This window comes from Triticum dicoccoides, chromosome 2B, assembly GCF_002162155.2.
Source record: "Triticum dicoccoides isolate Atlit2015 ecotype Zavitan chromosome 2B, WEW_v2.0, whole genome shotgun sequence".
NCBI lineage: Eukaryota > Viridiplantae > Streptophyta > Magnoliopsida > Poales > Poaceae > Triticum > Triticum dicoccoides.
In genome coordinates, this window is record NC_041383.1 from 322,581,782 (window position 1) to 322,602,570 (window position 20,789).

Below are 20,789 nucleotides of genomic sequence, written 5' to 3' on the forward strand. Positions count from 1 at the left end.
TGCCAACACATGGCCATTCTTACTCACATTCATCCACTTATGGATCATCGAACTCACTTACCTCAACATTGCATAAAATGACGTTCATCGGTATGCTCATCAACATGCCATGAAACTAGCTAAATGCAGAACATGCCAAGACACTCATCATATCAAAAGTTCAAACATGCTTGCCTGGTTCAGAGTAGTCGGAGCCTAGCTCGGTGAAGTTCGCGGCTCCGTCACCTCCTTCGGTATCTACGGTATAAAGAAAATATATGCGCTATCGTAAATACCAAGGAGTGCACAGAAAGTACTTCAAATAATTTTCAAATAAATCTGATAAAAAACTAGACAAAATTTTAAAGAGAACAGAAGAAGAATCAATCAAAAATACTTTTCTGTTTAAAAGTTATAAGGGTTTTTGTCCAGGGACTCATCTGTAATGAAACAGAAGATTTCCAGGGGCTAGCTTATAAAAACAGAAAGCGCTTCGGTAGCGACTACGCCAGCCCAGAGGAAAGACGTATTTGCCTGAAGGCGCTTCCAGAAAAGGGTTCGATAGAAAGGGCAGAGAGGCTGACGGTGGGGTCCCACTCGTCAGGTTCAAATGTTCAAACGGGGCGGCAGAGTTCGCCGGTGCCCGAGAGCCGCGGTGGTCGCCGGCGGCGATCCACGGTGAGGCAGAGAGATCGGAGGGTACCTCCATGCTCAGGGCACCCTTCCGCGTCGGTTGATGGTGGTGGAGGCGGTCGGCGAGCACCACGTCGACGGCGAGCTTTGCTCTGGCGGACGGCGGCTCGGGTGGTCGAGGGGCTCGTCGGAGAGAGCTGCAAGGGTTAAATTGAAGAGGGGGTTAGGCTCCTGGTAGCTAGAGAGGGTAATGGACGGGGTTTGGGCGCCGGAGATGGCCTCACCAGAGTGAATCGAGGTGGAGGCCGAGGCGGATCGGGGCGGCCGGAGCTGGGGGAGGAGACCTCCTCGAGGTCCTCCGAGTGGCCTGGCGTGGCGCTGGTGCGGAGTGGGGATGAGGCGTGCACGAGGTTGAGCTCGGGGGTCCTTTTTATAGGCGGCCCGAGGTGGTTGCCGTGAACGGGGTCTCCGGCGAGCGATTACGGCGGCGCAGTGCTCGGTCGGGGGTGATTAGGGAGTCGAGCGCCGTCGTGGGAGTCTACTGGGTCCGTTTTGGTGCTAATCGAGCTGGAGATTGGTGCTTAGGAGGGAGTTCGACAGAACGGGGCGGCGCGGGCCGTCGGCGGCAGGGAGCGCGTCCGGTGCTTGCCGGTCGCGGTGGCGGTGCACGGGCATGCGCTGGCGTGCATGAGGCCACGCGGAGAGCCAGGGAACGATGAGCGGCGCGGAACGGCGTTGAGCCGCCGTTCTTGCCCCCTGACGGCTGTAACGGGGTCTCAGCCGCCGCAAGACACGCCGGCGCGGGCGGCCAGGGGCGCCACCAACGCCGGGAAGACGCCAAGCGCGCGTGCGGGGGTGCTGGCCAGGGAGAAAGAGCCGCGTGCAACGCGCCAAGTGCACTGTGGCCGCGTGACTGAAACTCTGTCGAAGATCAACACTAAACTCTAAATGTTTCTGAATTTTGAACAGCAGCAGTGCTTGCAAGGTGTTCGACAGAATGAAATTGGCCTCTGGTGATTTTTCCTTGAGCTGATACTTGGTGGAGTGGCTTCTCATTGCTCAAATAGGTTGCCTGAATTTTGGTGGAATTTTTGGGGGAGTGTAGATATGAATTTCATCAAATTTGGCAAATCTGGTCCAAACTTGCAGAGACTGAATTTTGAAAAAATTGAAAAGAGAAGGAGTGGATCAAGATGGTTCTGAGTTGTGGGTACAAGGGACTATCCAGGGGAGTTGGTGTGAGGTCAAAACTCAAATGAAAAAGAGTACTTGCTTTGAAAATCACTAAGGCTCCAAATAATATTCAGAATTGATTTGAGAGGGAAAATAATTAGAATAAAATCCAAAACTTGTTTGGATTAGTTGGGACAGAGAACTTGGGTTGATCACAAGGTGTAGGGAAGGTTTTGGAGAGGTTTAATCACATGGGCAAGAATGCCAAGTCAAGGATGGTTCCAAGATATGGAAATCCCAAATTTTCATAGAGCTTTATTTTAAAAGAAAAATAATTTAAACTCAAAAATTAAATTTGAGAGAACCAACAGAGAAGAAGTTTCAAAAAAATCAAACACCAAAGTTTGAAAAATAAAATCCTTGCCAAAGCAAAGGATGTTTTTAAGACTAAGGTTTTCTGAAAGAAAAATTTAAATGGCCTCTTTTCAAAGAAAACCACAAGGTTTTTGATAAAAAAACCAAATTAAAATTTTGGAGTGTCACAAATAACATACATAAGCATACAACCAAAGATCCAAAAAGAAAACAAATGAAAGACTCCGAAAAACTCCAAAACATCCAAATAAAGTTTCTGTACAGAACGTAATTTTTATAGTAACAGAAAATATGTGTGTTTGGGTTTAACAGAAAGTACACGTTACGAGCTTCGATTCGCAAAAAGAATCACCTAAAATGGAGTTACGAAACTCGAGATACGGCCTAATGAAGTTTGAATTCAGATCTGTTTGAATTCAAATTTTAAAATTTTCAAAAATATTTTTCGTTTGGTTCTCTGGATAGAGGGGATTTTTATGAACTAGTAGGAAAATGAATCAACTAAATTGGATCAATAGACTAAAAGATATACAAGAAACAAGAATTGGTATAGAATATGAGATTGAAAAAAATACTGGAAAAAGAGAAAAATTTGGCCTGGGTGTTCACCCGACTTGTCGCCGGCGACGAGGAAGAAGGCGGCTCCGGTGTGTTTCGGCGAAGGATGCGTGCGGGACGGTGTAGAGGACGATGAGTTGAACCACTTGCACAAGTTATGGTGGTAGATTGCTTCCTGTACACACGGTGAGAGGTCGCCGGAATTCGCGAACTCCGGCGAGCAATTGGAGAGGTTAGAGAGAGGGAAAAACTCTAGAAGGAGAGGGCTTCGGATGAGGGGTGGGAGGGGCTCCACGGGTGCTTTATATAGGGCTTGGGGAGGTCTGGAGATGAGCTGAGCGTTGCCAACTTTATGATGTTAATGCTGGCTGTTACTTGGGCTTCTAATGGCCATTAGAGGGGAAATTAAGGCGCACTAGTGAAGGGGAAAAAATAGAGGAAGGCAAGGGGAACCGATTCAGAGCGGTTTTGGAGTGAGGGAGAGGAGGGGAGGGGGTGGGGCGTTGGGTGGGAGTGTTGCGTACGTGCTTCCTGCTCTCGTACAGGAGGTTGAAGACGACCTGTGAAGAAGGCTGGGCCTTCCTTGGGCCTTGGCTGCCCACGTTTTTCTAAAACGTTTTTTATAGAAGCAAAGGAAACCCCGAAAATACAAATAAAAGTTAGCCTAAAAATCCCAGAAAATTTCACATAATTATATGGTCTTATATATGACCTTGTGAACATTTATCCGGCCTAAAATGCAAGTTTTCAAAAATAAACATTTTTGCTAAACTAATAAAACAAATTGCAAATAAAACCCAACAAATATATTTTGATTCCAAATTCAATTTCCAATATTTCTTTTCTGTTTTTGAAGAAGTCCTTTTATATTCTCTCTTTATTTTTATTTTTGAAATAATGGAAATGAATTTTTTTGGTGAAACCAAATTTGATCCAAACTTCCAACTTCGAAAAAAATCAAAAATTGGATTTTAGGGAAACTTCCAACTCTCTCTTTTGGTCCTTGAGTTGCTCAAAGTTCCTTGGATCAAAAATCAAATAAAACAAATGGAGGCAAAAATGCATAAATCATGGATGCATATGAATAATCTATTTATAAACATCCAAATTGAAAATTGGGATGTTACACTTGATGGCCTTGATCTTATCTGGGTTTGCTTCAATCCCGCGCTGGGACACAAAGAACCCGAGAAGCTTGCCGGACGGGACACCGAAGACACACTTCTCAGGGTTCAATTTGAGGTTGATCTTGCGCAGGTTCCCAAATGTTTCCTCCAGATCTTGCACAAGTATTGCTTTGTCCTTAGTTTTGACCACTATGTCATCCATATAAGCTTCCATATTTCTATGCAGCTGGGGTTCAAAACCAATTTGGACTGCTCTTGCAAAGGTCGAGCCAGCACTCTTCAACCCAAAAGGCATCCGTAAAAAGCAATACGTACCACATGGGGTGATGAATGTTGTCTTTTCCTCGTCTTCTTTCGTCATGAAGATCTGGCGGTATCACGAGTAGGCGTCAAGGAATGATAACAGGTCACATCCAGCCGTGGAGTCAACAATCTGGTCGATGTGCGGTAACGGGAAGGGATCCTTTGGACAGGCCTTATTGATGTCTGTGTAGTCAATACACAGCCTCCACTTCCCATTTGCCTTGCGCACCACTACCGGATTGGCCAACCATGTCGGATGGAGTACTCCTCTCACCAAGCATGCCGCCTCTAGCTTTTTGATTTCTTCCATGATGAACTCCTGCCTCTCCAGAGCTTGCTTCCTGACCTTCTGCTTGACGGGCCACGCATGAGGACAGACAGCAAGGTGGTGCTCAATCACCTCCCTGGGAATGCCGGGGATGTCGGAGGCTTGACATGCAAACACATCGACATTCGCCCGCAAGAAGGTGACGAGCTTGCTTTCCTATTTGCCGTCGAGGGTGGAGCTTATAGTAAAAGCTCCCCCCGTGTCGTCCTCCTTGACGGGCACCTTCTTGGTCTCTGGTGGCGTGGCTCTGGACTTCTTGCCCTTGCCGACGGATCTCTCTAGCACGTTCTCAACGGAAGCACAACACCCCGAAGAGGTGCGCTTTCCGGAGTGGGTGTGAGGGGTCTCGCCGGTCTTCTTCTCTCCCGGGGCTCCGTCGGCAGGAGCAGGTGTCTTAGCGGCAGCTGCTGCAACTGCTTCCCGGTAGAGTCAGTCGACGCAGATCAACGCATCTTTCTTATCAGAGGGGACGGTGATGATGTTCATCGGCCCGGGCATCTTCAGCATGTTGTAGGCGTAGTGTGAAGCCGCCATGAACTTGGCTAGCATCGGGCGACCGAGGATCCCGTTCTAAGGCAAGGGGGCTACATCGAAAACAATCCTCTCCGTCCAGTGGTTCAGCTCACCTCCGAATGTCACAGGCAGCATGATCTTTCCCTTTGGCTGGCTCCTCCCCGGGTTAACCCCTTGGAACGTGCCCGTATCCTCGAGGTCTCCATCAGGGATCTGCAGCCTTCTGACCACAACGGGCGAGATCAAGTTCAGGCCGGCCCCACCGTCAACCAACATCTTTGTCACCTTGAGATTGCAGATTGTTGGCAAAACCAACAACGGCAAGCACCCGACCGCAGTGGTGCGGTCAGGGTGGTCCTCGGTGTCAAAGATGATGGGCGTGCTGGACCATTTCAGCGGCTTCCGTGCGTCAAACGATGGCTCCACCGCTGTGATCTCATGCGCCCACTGCTTGAGTTGGCGGTGGGATGTATGCAGCAAGGCGCCACCATCGACGCACATGGCCTATGTGGCTTTCTGAAACTCGTGGTCACCGGACTCGTCGTCCTCGTCATGATCATCGTCTTCCTGCTTCTTGTCGCGGCCCCGGGCGGGCCTCTCTTGCTGATTATCCTTGCCGCGGCGGCCTCCTTGGCCGCCACGTTTCTTGTCGGATCCCTCGACACCATCTGGGCCTTTCTCCTTGTCCCGCCGCTCATACTCGGCTTTCTGCTTCTCGGCGAGCAGCTCTACCTGCCGGCAGTTTTGGAGATCATGGCTCTTGGTGCGGTGGATCTTGCAATACTGCTTGTCGAAGCCTCCTGGCTTATCGGCGGCGGCCAAGGCCCGGCAAGCATCACACCTGGCAACCTCCTTGTCGGGGTCACTTGCCTTGGGTTTCTTGGTGGCGCCCGTATCGTCGGATCCCTCGACGGCAAGAACGGTCTTGCTCCTGCGCTTCCTGTTACGGCATCGGCCCTTCTTCGCAGGGATGGCGGTGTCATCCGTGGAGTCGGCTTCTGCACCAGCATCTTCGTCGGGGTACGTCCTTCCCTCCTCAGCACGGGCGCATCGATCGGCCAAAACATAGAGCTCGGTCACATCCTTAACCATGTTCATCGCCAGCTCTTCACCCATCTTGCAATTGTGCACGTTCTGATGGAACGCACTGATCACGGCGGCAGGATGAACGTCGCGGATGTTGTACTGCACTCGGCTAAACCTTTGGATGTACTTGCGCAGGTTTTCTCCTTCCTTCTAGGGGATGATGTGTAAATCACTCGCCTGGCCATGAGCTTGGTGACCTCCGGTAAAGGCACCAACAAACTCATGGCACAGATCCGTCCAGGAAGAGATGGAATCCACCATGACATAACATTAGGCTTGAGTGCCAACGGGAAGTAGTTGGCAAGCACCTTATCATCGCAGGCCCCAGCAGCTTTCATCGTGATAGTGTAGATGCTGAGGAACTCTCACGGGCAAATCTTGCCGTTGTACTACTCGCCAACGTCGGGCTTGAACGTACGGTGGGAGGGCTGAAAGTGCAACTATCCCTAGGTGGTTTTGGTAATTCATAACAACATATAGCTCACTAAGCTAATGCTATTCCAAGACAAATATTTCAGGAAAGCTCAATGAATGGCATGGCATGGATGATGAAAGTGGATCCCTCAAAATATTAAGGACAAAGGATTGGCTCAAGCTCAAAAGCTCAAGACTCTACATTTTACATTTTAGTGATCCAAGATCACATTGAGTCTATAGGAAAAGCCAATACTATCAAGGAGGGATGAGGTGTTGCTTAATGAGCCTCTTGCTTCAAGTGCTTAGTGATATGCTCCAAAAACCCTCAACTACTTTCTCACATCCACATATGACCTAAACTCAAAGTCAAAATCGGTCCCACCGATTCTTTCTATCCGGCGCCATCGAGTTCAAATGTCATAGCCACTGCCACAAACCCTAGGCAAATCGGTCTCACCGATAGGGATCTCGGTCTCACCGAGATGGGATTGTAATCTCTCTGTTTCCCTTCGTAACGTTTCGGTCTAACCGAACTGAGCGATCGGTCCCACCGAGATTGCAATGTAAACTCTCTGTTTCCCTTACGTAACATTTCCGTCTCACCGAAAAGAGTGAATCGGTCCCACCGAGTTTACTTGACCAACTCTCTGGTTAGCTAATTACCAAAATCAGTCTCACCGAGTTTGTGTAATCGGTCTCACCGAGATTACGTTATGCCCTAACCCTAACCATATCGGTCCTACCGAGTTGCATGTCGGTCCCACCGAAAACCCTAACAGTCACTAGATTTACTAAATCGGTCCGACCGAGTTTGTTGATTCGGTCCCACCGAGTTTGGTAAATTGTGTGTAAAGGTTAGATTTTGTGTGGAGGCTATATATACCCCTCCACCTCCTCTTCATTCGTGGAGAGAGCCATCAGTACAAACCTACACTTCCAACTTACATTTTCTGAGAGAGAACTACCTACTCATGTGTTGAGGCCAAGATATTCCATTCCTACCATATGAATCTTGATCTCTAGCCTTCCCCAAGTTGCTTTCCACTCAAATCTTCTTTCCACCAGATCCAAATCCTATGAGAGAGAGTTGAGTGTTGGGGAGACTATCATTTGAAGCACAAGAGCAAGGAGTTCATCATCAATGCACCATTTGTTACTTCTTGGAGAGTGGTGTCTCCTAGATTGGCTAGGTGTCACTCGGGAGCCTCCGACAAGATTGTGGAGTTGAACCAAGGAGTTTGTAAGGGCAAGGAGATCGCCTACTTCGTGAAGATCTACCGCTAGTGAGGCAAGTCCTTCGTGGGCGACAACCATGGTGGGATAGACAAGGTTGCTTCTTCGTGGACCCTTCGTGGGTGGAGCCCTCCATGGACTCGCGCAATCGTTACCCTTCGTGGGTTGAAGTCTCCATCAACGTGGACGTACGATAGCACCACCTATCGGAACCATGACAAAAATATCCGTGTCTCCAATTGCGTTTGAATCCTCCAAACCCTTCCCTTTACATTCTTGCAAGTTGCATGCTTTAATTTCCGCTGCTCATATACTCTTCGCATGCTTGCTTGAATTGTGTGAAGATTGCTTGACTTGTCCAAAGACCGCTAAAATCTAACAAACTCTAAAATTGGGAAAAGGTTATGTTTTTAATTGGTCAAGTAGTCTAATCACCCCCCTCTAGACATACTTCAAGGTCCTACAAGGGCCACTGGAACTGCCGCAGCTCACGGGTGAAAGCTGGACAATCCACCTCGTAGGGTAGGCCACCGTAGCCTCCCGGTGCTGGGTGGTCCGTAGTGGGCCCTGCCCGCCTGTTCGACTGGTGGCGCGCGTCACGTCGGCGCTCGATCGTAGTTCGAGCGTCCTCATGAGCCCGCTCCCGAAGGACTTGGCGCTGATCACGGTTGGTTCGTGGGTCGGACGATGCGATGGAGATGTCATCACCATCGTCGCCGCGACGAACTGACGCCCGGGGCGGTCGGGATGGAGGTGGGGAGTACACCGTGATCGCGTCGCCACCGGCATGGCCTCTGCTAGCACGCGGTAACCCGGCGGGGTGACGGCCGACGGGTCCCGCCGGCCGCAACCCATCATTGTTGGCGATGCCGATGAGGCTCCGGACGGTCGCCCTCCACTCGTCAAGTTTCTCCGCGGCGGGATGAAAATCGAGGAGCAGCTGCGCGCGCGCTAGGGCTTCCGTTGGCGTGGGTGGCAGCGAAAGCTGGGTGGACCGCAATGCGCCTCGACTCCTAACCACGTCAGAAGGAGCTGTGTCACGGCTTCGCAGCCGTTCGCCACCTCCATCAGCACCTCGGCGCGCATGCTGGACCTCTTCTTCATGTGATGGACGCACGGGACTCTTCCCAGGGCGGCGTGCAGGGTCACCGGCAGGGTGACGCTGCTCATCACGCACAACCTGAGAGGAGCGCGCTGTGGGCGCCGGTGTTGGCGTCTTGGAGGTTGCCGTGTCGCTGCCTGGTGGGACGGCGGCACCCCTGGAGGGCCCCGCGCCGCCTGCGAGGGGGGGGACTCCACCTCCGGAGCCCGCGACTGGTGGCTTGTCGCCTAGCATGCAAACGCCGCCACTCGTCAGACCGGGACCACCGGGGTGATGTAGATGTTCGCGGGCCGCTCCACGAGTTCTCTCCGCGACTAGCCCGCTAGCGGTCCACGCCGGTACCAACCCGGTCCCAGACGAACCGATCGCCGTGGTCGTCTTCTTCTTAGGAGCCATGGCGATGAAGAAAAGCTAGGTCAACTGCTAGACCAGATCCTCAGAATTGCGCCCCCTACCTGGCGCGCCAAAGATGTCGGTGGGAAACGACACCTATGGGATCACTGGAATCCCTTCTACGGTTGCGGGGCGCGGGGATCATGAGAAGAGCAGAACTAGTAGACAACACAAAGGGATTTACCCAGGTTCGGGCTGCAAAGATGCATAAAACCCTACAATCCTGCTATGGTGGGTCTATTTAGCGTTCTTGAGCTCTTGAACTAGCTCTGGGTGCTGAGAGGTTCGAAAGAGCCGAATCCTTTTCCCGTGTGCCATGGACCTCCTTTTATAGGCAAAACGGGCTGCCACAATGGCACACAGGAGGTGGAAAGTGCTACAGCATTGCAAGCTTATCGCTGGTATTATAGGACAAGGCGCATTTAATGCGAGGCTTAGGTGTCCCATTGCTTTATCGGGGACGGGGGTGAGGCCCGTCCCGTCCGTCGCCGCTCCTCTTCGCTTCGACACGTGCCCTGGCCAGCGATGCATGCAGTGCCATGTAGGCAGGCAGGCAGTTGAGGTGGTGCGGTGGTGGAGCCTCCTCGAAGAGCTGCATGTTGCCACGCAGGTGCCTGCCCAGCTGGCTGGGTTGGCAGCTGATACGTCGCCAACGTATCTATAATTTTTGATTGTTCCATGCTATTATATTACCCCTTTTGGATGTTTATGGGCTTTGTTTTACACATTTATATCATTTTTGGGACTAACCTACTAACCGGAGGCCCAGCCCATATTGTTGTTTTTTTACCTATTTCAGTATTTCAAAGAAAAGGAATATCAAACGGAGTCCAAACGGAATGAAACCTTCAAGAGCGTGATTTTTGGAACGAACGTGATCCAGAGGACTTGGAGTGCAAGTCAAGAAGCAGCCGAGGCTCCCATGAGATAGGAGCCCCCCCTGTAGGGCGCGCCCCCCTGTCTCGTGGGCCCCTCGGGCGGCCACCGACGTACTTCTTCCTCCTATATATACCTACGTACCCCGAAAACATCCAGGAGCACCATGAAACACAATTTCCACCGCCGTAACCTTCTGTATCCGCGAGATCCCATCTTGGAGCCTTCTCTGGCACTCTGCCGGAGGGGGAATCGACCACGGAGGGCTTCTACATCAACATCCTTGCCCCTCCGATGAGTTGTGAGTAGTTTACCACAGACCTGCGGGTCCATAGTTATTAGCTAGATGGCTTCTTCTCTCTTTTTGGATCGCAATACAATGTTCTCCCCCTCTCTTGTGGAGATCTATTTGATGTAAACTCTTTTTGTGGTGTGTTTGTCGAGATCCGATGAATTGTGGGTTTATGATCAAGTTTATCTATGAATAATATTTGAATCTTCTCTGAATTCTTTTATGTATGATTGAGTTATCTTTGCAAGTCTCTTTGAATTATCAGTTTGTTTTGGCCTACTAGATTGATCTTTCTTGCCATGGGAGAAGTGCTTAGCTTTGGGTTCAATCTTGCAGTGTCCTTACCCAGTGACAGAAAGGGTTGCAAGGCACGTATTGTATTGTTGCCATCGAGGATAACAAGATGGGGTTTATATCATATTGCTTGAGTTTATCCCCCTAATCATGTCATCTTGCTTAATGCGTTACTCTGTTCTTATGAACTTAATACTCTAGATGCAGGCAGGAGTCGGTCGATGTGTGGAGTAATAGTAGTAGATGCAGGCAGGAGTCGGTCTACTTGTTATGGACGTGATGCCTATATACATGATCATGCCTAGATAATCTCATAACTATGCGCTTTTCTATCAATTGCTCGACAGTAATTTGTTCACCCACCGTAATACTTATGCTATCTTGAGAGAAGCCTCTAGTGAAACCTATGGCCCCCGAGTCTATCTCTATCATATTTGCTTTCAATCTACTTTTATTTGCATCTTTACTTTTTGCATCTATCTTACAAAATACCAAAAATATATTTATCTTATCTTACTATCTTTTTAGATCTCACTTTTGCTAGTGGCCGTGAAGGGATTGACAACCCCTTTATTGCGTTGGTTGCGAGTTCTCAGTTTGTTTGTGTAGGTGCGTGGGACTTTTGAGGAGCCTCCTACTGGATTGATACCTTGGTTCTCAAAAATTGAGGGAAATACTTACTCTACTATCGCTGCATCACCCTCTCCTCTTCGAGGAAAACCAACGCAAGCTCGAGACGTAGCAAGAAGAATTTCTGGCGCCGTTGTCGGGGAGGTCTTCGCTCAAGTCAAGACATACCAAGTACCCATCACAAACCCATCTCCCTCGCATTTACATTATTTGCCATTTGCCTCTCATTTTCCTCTCCCCCACTTCACCCTTGCCGTTTTATTTGCCCTCTCTTTCCCAATCTCCTCCTCTCTTCTTTGCTTGCCTTTTTCTGTTTGCTTGTGTGTTGGATTACTTGTTGCCATGGCGCAAGATAATACCAAATTGTGTGATTTCTCGAATACCAATAATAATGATTTCCTTAGTACTTCAAGTGCTCCTCTTAATGATGTTGAGTCTTGTGAAATCAATACTGCTTTGCTAAATCTTGTTATGAAAGATCAATTCGCCGGCCTTCCTAGTAAAGATGCCGCTACTCATCTAAACAACTTTGTTGATTTGTGTGATATGCAAAAGAAGAAAGATACGGATAACAATATTGTCAAATTGAAGTTATTTCCGTTTTCACTTAGAGATCGTGCTAAAGTTCGGTTTTCGTCTTTGCCTAAAAATAGTATTGATTCTTGGAACAAGTGCAAAGATGCTTTTATCTCTAAGTATTTTACTCCCACTAAGACTATCACTCTTAGGAACGATATCCTGAATTTTAAACAACTTGATCATGAGCATGTTGCCCAATCTTGGGAAAGAATGAAATTGATGCTTCGCAATTGCCCTACTCATGGGTTGAATTTATGGATGATCATACAAAAAATTTATGCCGGTTTGAACTTTGCTTCTAGAAATCTCTTAGATTCGGCCGCGGGAGGCACGTTTATGAAAATCACGTTAGGAGATGCTACAAAACTTCTTGATAATATTATGGCTAATTATTCTATATGGCACACCGAAAGATCTTCTAGTAAAAAAGTGCATGCTATAGAAGAAATCAATGTTTTGAGTGGAAAGATGGATGAACTTATGAAGATGTTTGCTACTAAAAATACTCCTCTTGATCCCAATGGCATGCCTTTGTCTTCTTTGATTGATAATAATAATGAATCTATGGATGTGAATTTTGTTGGTAGGAATAGTTTTGGAAACAATGCTTATAGAGGAAACTTTAATGCTAGACCGTTCCCTAGTAATCCCTCTAATAATTATGGAAATTCCTACAATAATTCTTATGATAATTTTAATAAGATGCCCTCTGATTTTGAGAATAGTGTGAAAGAATTTATGATTTCTCAATTGCTCAAAGTTGATGATTTGGCTAGGAACGTTGATAGACTTTCGCTTGATGTTGATTCTCTTAAACTTAGATCTTCTCCTCCCAAGCATGATATCAATGAGTCTCTCAAAGTAATGAGAATCTCCATTGACGAGTGCAAGGAAAGAACCGCTAGATTGCGTGCTAAAAAAGAAAGCTTTATAAAAGCATGTTCTTCTAGTTTCCATGAAAATAATGAGGATGATCTTAAAGTTATTGATGCGTCTCCTATTAGATCTATGTTTTTCAATATGAATTTTGATGATTATGGGACTGATGATGAATCAACTTTGCCTAGAAGGCGTCCCAAAAATTCGGAGTCTTTAGATCTTGATGCTAAATTTGGTAAAAGTGAGATTGGAGAATCCTCAACTTCTAATAATATTGAACCCACTATCTAGGATTTCAAGGAATTTGATTATGATAATTGTTCTTTAAAAGGTTGTATTTCCTTGTTGCAATCTGTTGTTAATTCTCCTCATGCTTATAGTCAAAACAAAGCTTTTACCAAACATATCATTGATGCCTTGATGCAATCTTATGATGAAAAACTTAATTTGGAAGTTTCTATACCTAGAAAACTTAATGATGAGTGGGAACCTACTATAAAGATTAGAATTTAAGATTATGAGTGTTTTGCTTTGTGTGATTTGGGTGCTAGTGTTTCCATGATTCCGAAAACTTTATGTGATATTCTAGGTTTGCATGATCTTGATGATTGCGCTTTAAATTTGCACCTTGTAGATTCCACCATTAAAAAGCCAATGGGAAGAATCAATGATGTTCTTATTGTCACAAATAGAAATTTGGTGCCCGTGGATTTTATCGTTCTTGATATAGATTGCAATCTTTCTTGCCCTATTATTCTTGGTAGACCTTTCCTTAGAACGATTGGTGCGATTATTGATATGAAGGAAGGGAATATTAGATTCCAATTTCCATTAAAGAAAGGCATGGAGCACTTTCCAAGAAATAAAGTCAAATTACCTTATGAATCTATCATGCGTGCTACTTATGAATTTAGTGCCAAAGATGGCACCCGTTAGATCTATCCTTGCTTTTATGCCTAGCTAGGGGCGTTAAACGATAGCGCTAGTTGGGAGGCAACCCAATTTTCTTTATGTTTTTTTGTTTTTGCTCCTGTTTAGTAATAAATCTTGCATCTACCTTCTGTTTAGATGTGTTTTTATCTTTTAATTAGTGTTTGTTCCAAGTAGAACCTATAGGATAACCTACGATGATAGTTGATTTGATTCTACTGAAAAACAGAAACTTTGCGCACACGAATATAATTTTGTTAAATGACAAGAACGTGATTTTGCGTTGATTATTTTTGCTGCTGTTCAATAGACAAATTGTCCAGGACGTCCTATTTTGGTAGGATTTTTAGAGTTCCAGAAGTTTGCGTTAGTTACAGGTTGCTACAGACTATTCTGTTTTTGACTGATTCTGTGTTTTCGTGTGTTGTTTGCTTATTTCAATGCATCTATGGCTAGTAAATTAGTTTATAAACCATAAGGAAGTTGTAATACAGTAGGTTTAACACCAAAATAAATAAAGAATGACTTAATTACAGTACCTTGTGTGGTGGTTTTGTTTTCTTTCACTAACGGAGCTTATAAGATTTCCTGTTGAGTTTTGTGTTGTGAAGTTTTCAAGTTTTGGGTAAAGCTTTTATGGACTATGGAATAAAGGGTGGCAATAGCCTAAGCTTGTGGATGCCCATGGCACCCCAAGATATTCAAGAATAGCCAAAAGCCTAAGATTGGGGATGCCCCGGGAAGGCATCCCCTCTTTCGTCTTCGTTCATTGGTAACTTTACTTGGAGCTATATTTTTATTCGCTACATGATATGTGTTTTGCTTGGAGCGTCGTGTATTATATTAGTCTTTGCTTTTTAGTTTACCACAATCATCCTTGTTGTACACACCTTTTGGGAGAAGCCTATTTGATTAGAATTTGCTAGAATACTCTATGTGCTTCACTTATATCTTTTGAGCTTGATAATTTTTGCTCTAGTGCTTCACTTATATCTTTTAGAGCATGGTGGTGTCTTAATTTTGAAGAAATTACTAGTCTCTCATGCTTCACTTATATTATTTTGAGAGTCTTTTAGAAAAGCATGGTATTTTCTATGGTTTTAAAGTTGGTCCTATAATGATGAGCATCCAAGTTGGGTATAATAAAAACTATCATAGAAAGTGAATTGGATGCTATGATCAATTTGATGCTTGATAATTGTTTTGAGATATGGAGGTAGTGATATTAAAGTCATGCTAGTTGGGTGATTATGATTTAAAGAATGCTTGTGTTGAAGTTTGTGATTCCCGTAGCATGCACGTATGGTGAACCGCTTTGTGATGAAGTTGGAGCACAATTTTATTTATTGATTGTCTTCCTTATGAGTGGCGGTCGGGGACGAGCGATGGTCTTTTCCTACCAATCTATCCCCCTAGGAGCATGCGCGTAGTGCTTTGGTTTCTGATGACTTCTAAATTTTTGCAACAAGTATATGAGTTCTTTTGATTAATGTTGAGTCCATGGATTATACGCACCCTTTCACCCTTCCATCATTGCTAGCCTCTCTTGTACCGTGCAACTTTCGCCGGTACCATACACCCACCATATACCTTCCTAAAAATAGCCATCATACCTACCTATTATGGCATTTCCATAGCCATTCCGAGATATATTGCCATGCAACTTTCCACCGTTCCGTTCATATGACACACATTACTTTTGTCATATTGCTTTTTGCATGATCATGTAGTTGACATCGTATTTGTGGCTAGGCCACCTTCATAATTTTCATACATGTCGCTCTTGATTCATTGCATATCCCGGTACACCGCCGGAGGCATTCATATAGAGTCATATCTTGTTCTAGCTTTGAGTTGTAAATCCATAAAAGTGTGATGATCTTCATTATTAGAGCATTGTCCTAGTGAGGAAAGGATGATGAAGACTATGATTCCCCCACAAGTCGGGATGAGACTTCGGACTTTACAAAAAGAAAAAAAAGAGAAAAAAAAAGAGAAAGGCCAAAAAAAGAGAAAGGCCAAAGAAAAAAAGAAAAAAAAGAAAAAAGAAAAAAAAAGAAAAATAAAAAGAGATAAAAAGAGAGAAGGGACAATGCTACTATCTCTTTTTCCACACTTGTGCTTCAAAATAGCACCATGATCTTCATGATAGAGAGTCTCATATGTTGTCACTTTCATATACTAGTGGGATTTTTCATTATAGAACTTGGCTTGTATATTACAATGATGGGCTTCCTCAAAAGTGCCCTAGGTCTTCGTGAGCAAGCAAGTTGGATGCACACCCACTTAGTTTCTTTTGTTGAGCTTTCACATATTTATAGCTCTAGTGTATCCGTTGCATGGCAATCCCTACTCACTCACATTGATATCTATTAATGGGCATCTCCATAGCCCGTTGATACACCTAGTTGATGTGAGACTATCTTCTCCTTTTTTGTCTTCTCCACAACCACCATTCTATTCCACATATAGTGCTATGTCCATGGCTCACGCTCATGTATTGCGTGAAAGTTGAAAAAGTTTGAGATTATTAAAGTATGAAACAATTGCTTGGCTTGTCATCGGGGTTGTGCATGATTAAATACTTTGTGTGATGAAGATAGAGCAACAGCTAGACTATATGATTTTGTAGGGATAATTTTCTTTAGCCATGTTATTTTGAGAAGACGTGATTACTTTGATTAGTATGATTGAAGTATTACTATTTCTTATTTCAATATGAACTTTTATTTTGTATCTTTTGGATCTGAACATTCATGCCACAATAAAGAAAATTACATTGAGAATTATGCTAGGTAGCATTCCACATCAAAATTTTGTTTTTTATCATTTTCCTACTCGAGGACGAGCAGGAATTAAGCTTGGGGATGCTTGATAAGTCTCCAACGTATCTATAATTTTTTATTGTTCCATGCTATTATATTACCCCTTTTGGATGTTTATGGGCTTTATTTTACACATTTATATCATTTTTGGGACTAACCTACTAACCGGAGGCCCAGCCCATATTGCTGTTTTTTTTGCCTATTTCAGTATTTCGAAGAAAAGGAATATCAAATGGAGTCCAAACGGAATGAAACCTTTAGGAGCATTATTTTTGGAACGAACATGATCCAGAGGACTTGGAGTGCAAGTCAAGAAGCAGTCGAGGCTCCCACGAGATAGGAGGTCGCGCCCCCACCCCCTGTAGGGCGCGCCCCCTGTCTCGTGGGCCCCTCGGGCGGCCACCGACGTACTTCTTCCTCCTATATATACCTACGTAGCCCAAAAACATCCAGGAGCACCATGAAACACAATTTCCACCGCCATAACCTTCTGTACCCGTGAGATCCCATCTTGGAGCCTTCGCCGGCACTCTGCCGGAGGGGGAATCGACCATAGAGGGCTTCTACATCAACATCCTTGCCCCTCCGATGAGTTGTGAGTAGTTTACCACAGACCTACAAGTCCATAGTTATTAGCTAGATGGCTTCTTCTCTCTTTTTGGATCTCAATACAATGTTCTCCCCCTCTCTTGTGGAGATATATTCGATGTAAACTCTTTTTGCGGTGTGTTTGTCAAGATCCGATGAATTGTGGGTTTATGATCAAGTTTATCTATGAATAATATTTGAATCTTCTCTGAATTCTTTTATGTATGATTGAGTTATATTTGCAAGTCTCTTCGAATTATCAGTTTGGTTTGGTCTACTAGATTGATCTTTCTTGCCATGGGAGAATTGCTTAGCTTTGGGTTCAATCTTGCGGTCTCCTTACCCAGTGACAGAAAGGGTTGCAAGGCACGTATTGTATTGTTGCCATCGAGGATAACAAGATGGGGTTTATATCATATTGCTTGAGTTTATCCCCCTACATCATGTCATCTTGCTTAATGCGTTACTCTGTTCTTATGAACTTAATACTCTCGATGCAGGCAGGAGTCGGTCAATGTGTGGAGTAATAGTAGTAGATGCAGGCGGGAGTCGGTCTACTTGTTATGGACGTGATGCCTATATACATGATCATGCCTAGATAATCTCATAACTATGCGCTTTTCTATCAATTGCTCGACAGTAATTTGTTCACCCACCGTAATACTTATGATATCTTGAGAGAAGCCTCTAGTGAAACCTATGGCCCCCGAGTCTATCTCCTATCATATTTGCTTTCAATCTACTTATATTTGCATCTTTACTTTTTGCATCTATCTTATAAAATACCAAAAATATATTTATCTTATCTTACTATCTTTATTAGATCTCACTTTCGCAAGTGGCCGTGAAGGGATTGACAACCCCTTTATTGCGTTGGTTGTGAGTTCTCAGTTTGTTTGTGTAGGTGTGTGGGACTTTTGAGGAGCCTCCTACTGGATTGATACATTGGTTCTCAAAAACTGAGGGAAATACTTACGCTACTATCACTGCATCACCCTCTCCTCTTTGAGGAAAACCAACGCAAGCTCGAGATGTAGCAGCAGCTGCATGCGAACGGTGGCGAAGACTTGGCTGGCTCGGGCCTGGCAGTGGCCCTGCCGGTGTGCTTGTCGAGGGCCTTGTTGGGTGGCCCGGCAAGGGTCTTGCCAGGTGGCCCGGCAAGGGTCTTGCCATGGCGCGCTGGCTTCCACGGCAAGGATCTTGCTGGGGGGTCTCATGGGTTTCTTCGGTGAGGATGGTTGCGTTCCTATCCTCATTTGATCTTGCCTATTCTTTGTCTCCACAAAGATCTGGATGCCACCAAAGAGGTGCCTCCCGCGCCTTGTTCCAATGCGTTTGTCGAGCGTTGGTGGGCTCAAGGGTGGCTCACCTCGGCTGGTGCGGGCAGGCTATGCCGGCAAGGGTCTTGCCGGGGCTGCTGAGGCTCCCCCGGCAAGGGTCCCTGCCGGGGAAACCTGCTACGCCTATCTGATCTTTGTGGCCTTGGTCCTTGTTGTTGCTTCGTTTGTCCTGTGCCTTCGGCTTCTCTCTGACTTCCCTTTCCTGCCCTGTTATGTGTGGTCGTGGCGGGAGGCTCTGACTGCCCGTGCACAAGTAGAGAAGTCAAAAGCAGAGCCCCTACTTTTGTACACCGACACAGTGTCGTTCAAATCTTCAGCTTCATCCGTCTCGCGCAATGAAGAATATGAACTGGCGACCAGCTGAGGAACTTTGACCTTCTTGAATTTCTTTGAAGGTGGCTGAGACCAGTCAAGTCCTGTTGGAAATCCATTTCCTTGAGTTCTTCAACACTATAGAGATGATGCAGATAATGGTGATTCTTCTTCATAGTGTTTTGTGTGACAATCATGTTCTGAAGAATAGCACCAAACTGACGCTTGACCCACTTGTGATTTCGATCAACTTTCTGGTGAAGACCGAGGAGAAGTTCACGATCACTCATTATACGAGGAGCAGTGGCTTGAGGATTTTGCTTTGAAGCTTTGGCGGCAGAATCTTGTGTTGTAGAGTCATCATTGGTAGAATAAGATGTAGCCTTGCGAAACTGACCATCCAATGGACGAGTGCCTTCATCAATAATAGCAGCTTTGCCTTTCTCATCAACTAAGGAAACGGTCCTTTTAAGGACTTCAATAGGTGGCAAATAGCTGAGATGATTTTGAAAGTCAGCCTTGTAATGAACTAAAGACCTTGATCTGATGAATTTCATGATCCAGGGAGCATAAGGTTTCAACTTAAAAGGTCACAGGGCAGTATTGGCCAAAGTCCTCATGAAGAAATCGTGGTAGTTGATCGGAATACCGTGCATGATATTTAACAGAAAACTCTTCATGATGCCAACAACCTCTTCTTCATCAGAGTTGTGGCCCTTGATTGGATTGAGGGTTTTGGTCAAGATGCGATAAACTGTCCTTGGCACATAAATCAATTCCTTCACGAGGAATGTGGTCCTTGGAGCTTGGGCAACCTTTAAAGGATTCATTATTACTTGCATCAAATGATTTGAGAGTTCATGTTCCTCATAGATGAACCTTGCACCTTCAGTGGGAGGACTGACTGGGACGGCGTGAAGCAATTCAGAGGCCGGTGCTTTGTAATGAGTATTTTCAGACATCTAGTCTAGCACCCATGAATTCACATCTTCAACATTTCTAGTGAGGTGTAGTGTTGCGTAGAACTGAAGAGTGAGTTCTTCATTCCAATCACAGATGTCAGTGTAGAAGTTTAAGAGCCCAGTGTCATGAAGAACACTCAGGATAGGTTGGAAGCAAGGAAATGATTCCATATCCACATGAGGAATTTGTTGATGCTCAAATACCTTGTCCTTATCGAATAGGAGTGAAGAATAAAAGTTCATCTGACTGGCTGTCCAGAAGCGCTTGTGTCAAAGTCTTGCAGAGTCATAGGGATTGTAATCCGTGAAGAAATGATGCTCAGCAAAGAAATCATCAGCTTTGAATTTCTGCTTTTTTGAATGAGGAGTTTGATGTAGAGGAGTGGTCAATGGTGAATTTTGGTGATGTCCTCTCCAATAATCATCATTCAGAACTGGTGTAGTAGACCCAATGTCCACATCCTCGTCTTCTTCATATATTTGTTCAACGCGTGCCTCTTCAGCTGTGAATTGAGGCGTGGGCGATGATACCGGTGGAGTTAAGGGATATTATCCACTTCAATTTCTTCATCCAACTGCTCTAAAGTAGCAGCAGAGGGATTTTCTTCATCAGTGTCATCAGGTATGACATATTCCACACTAAAGGGTACAATCTACTTTGATGGCATGCTTGAGAGAGGAACAACATCAATGGGGTTGGTGTATGAACTTGACAGAGTCTTCACTTTCTTGGGTGCTGAAGACTCTGCAGTTGCTGATGCTTTCTTTTTCCTCACAGCTGCTGAGGGAGTCCTAGACTAAGGGGTCCTCGGACAGCCGAACTATATACTTTAGCCGGATTATTGGACTATGAAGATACAAGATAGACGACTTCGTCCCATGTCCGGATGGGACTCTCCTTTGCGTGGAAGGCAAGCTTGGCGATTCGGATATGTAGATTCCTTTCTCTGTAACCGACTTTGTACAACCCTAGCCCCTCATGGTGTTTATATAAACCGGAGGGTTTAGACTTCTAGGGTTTAGCCACAATCATCATAATCTCATAGGCTAGACTTCTAGGGT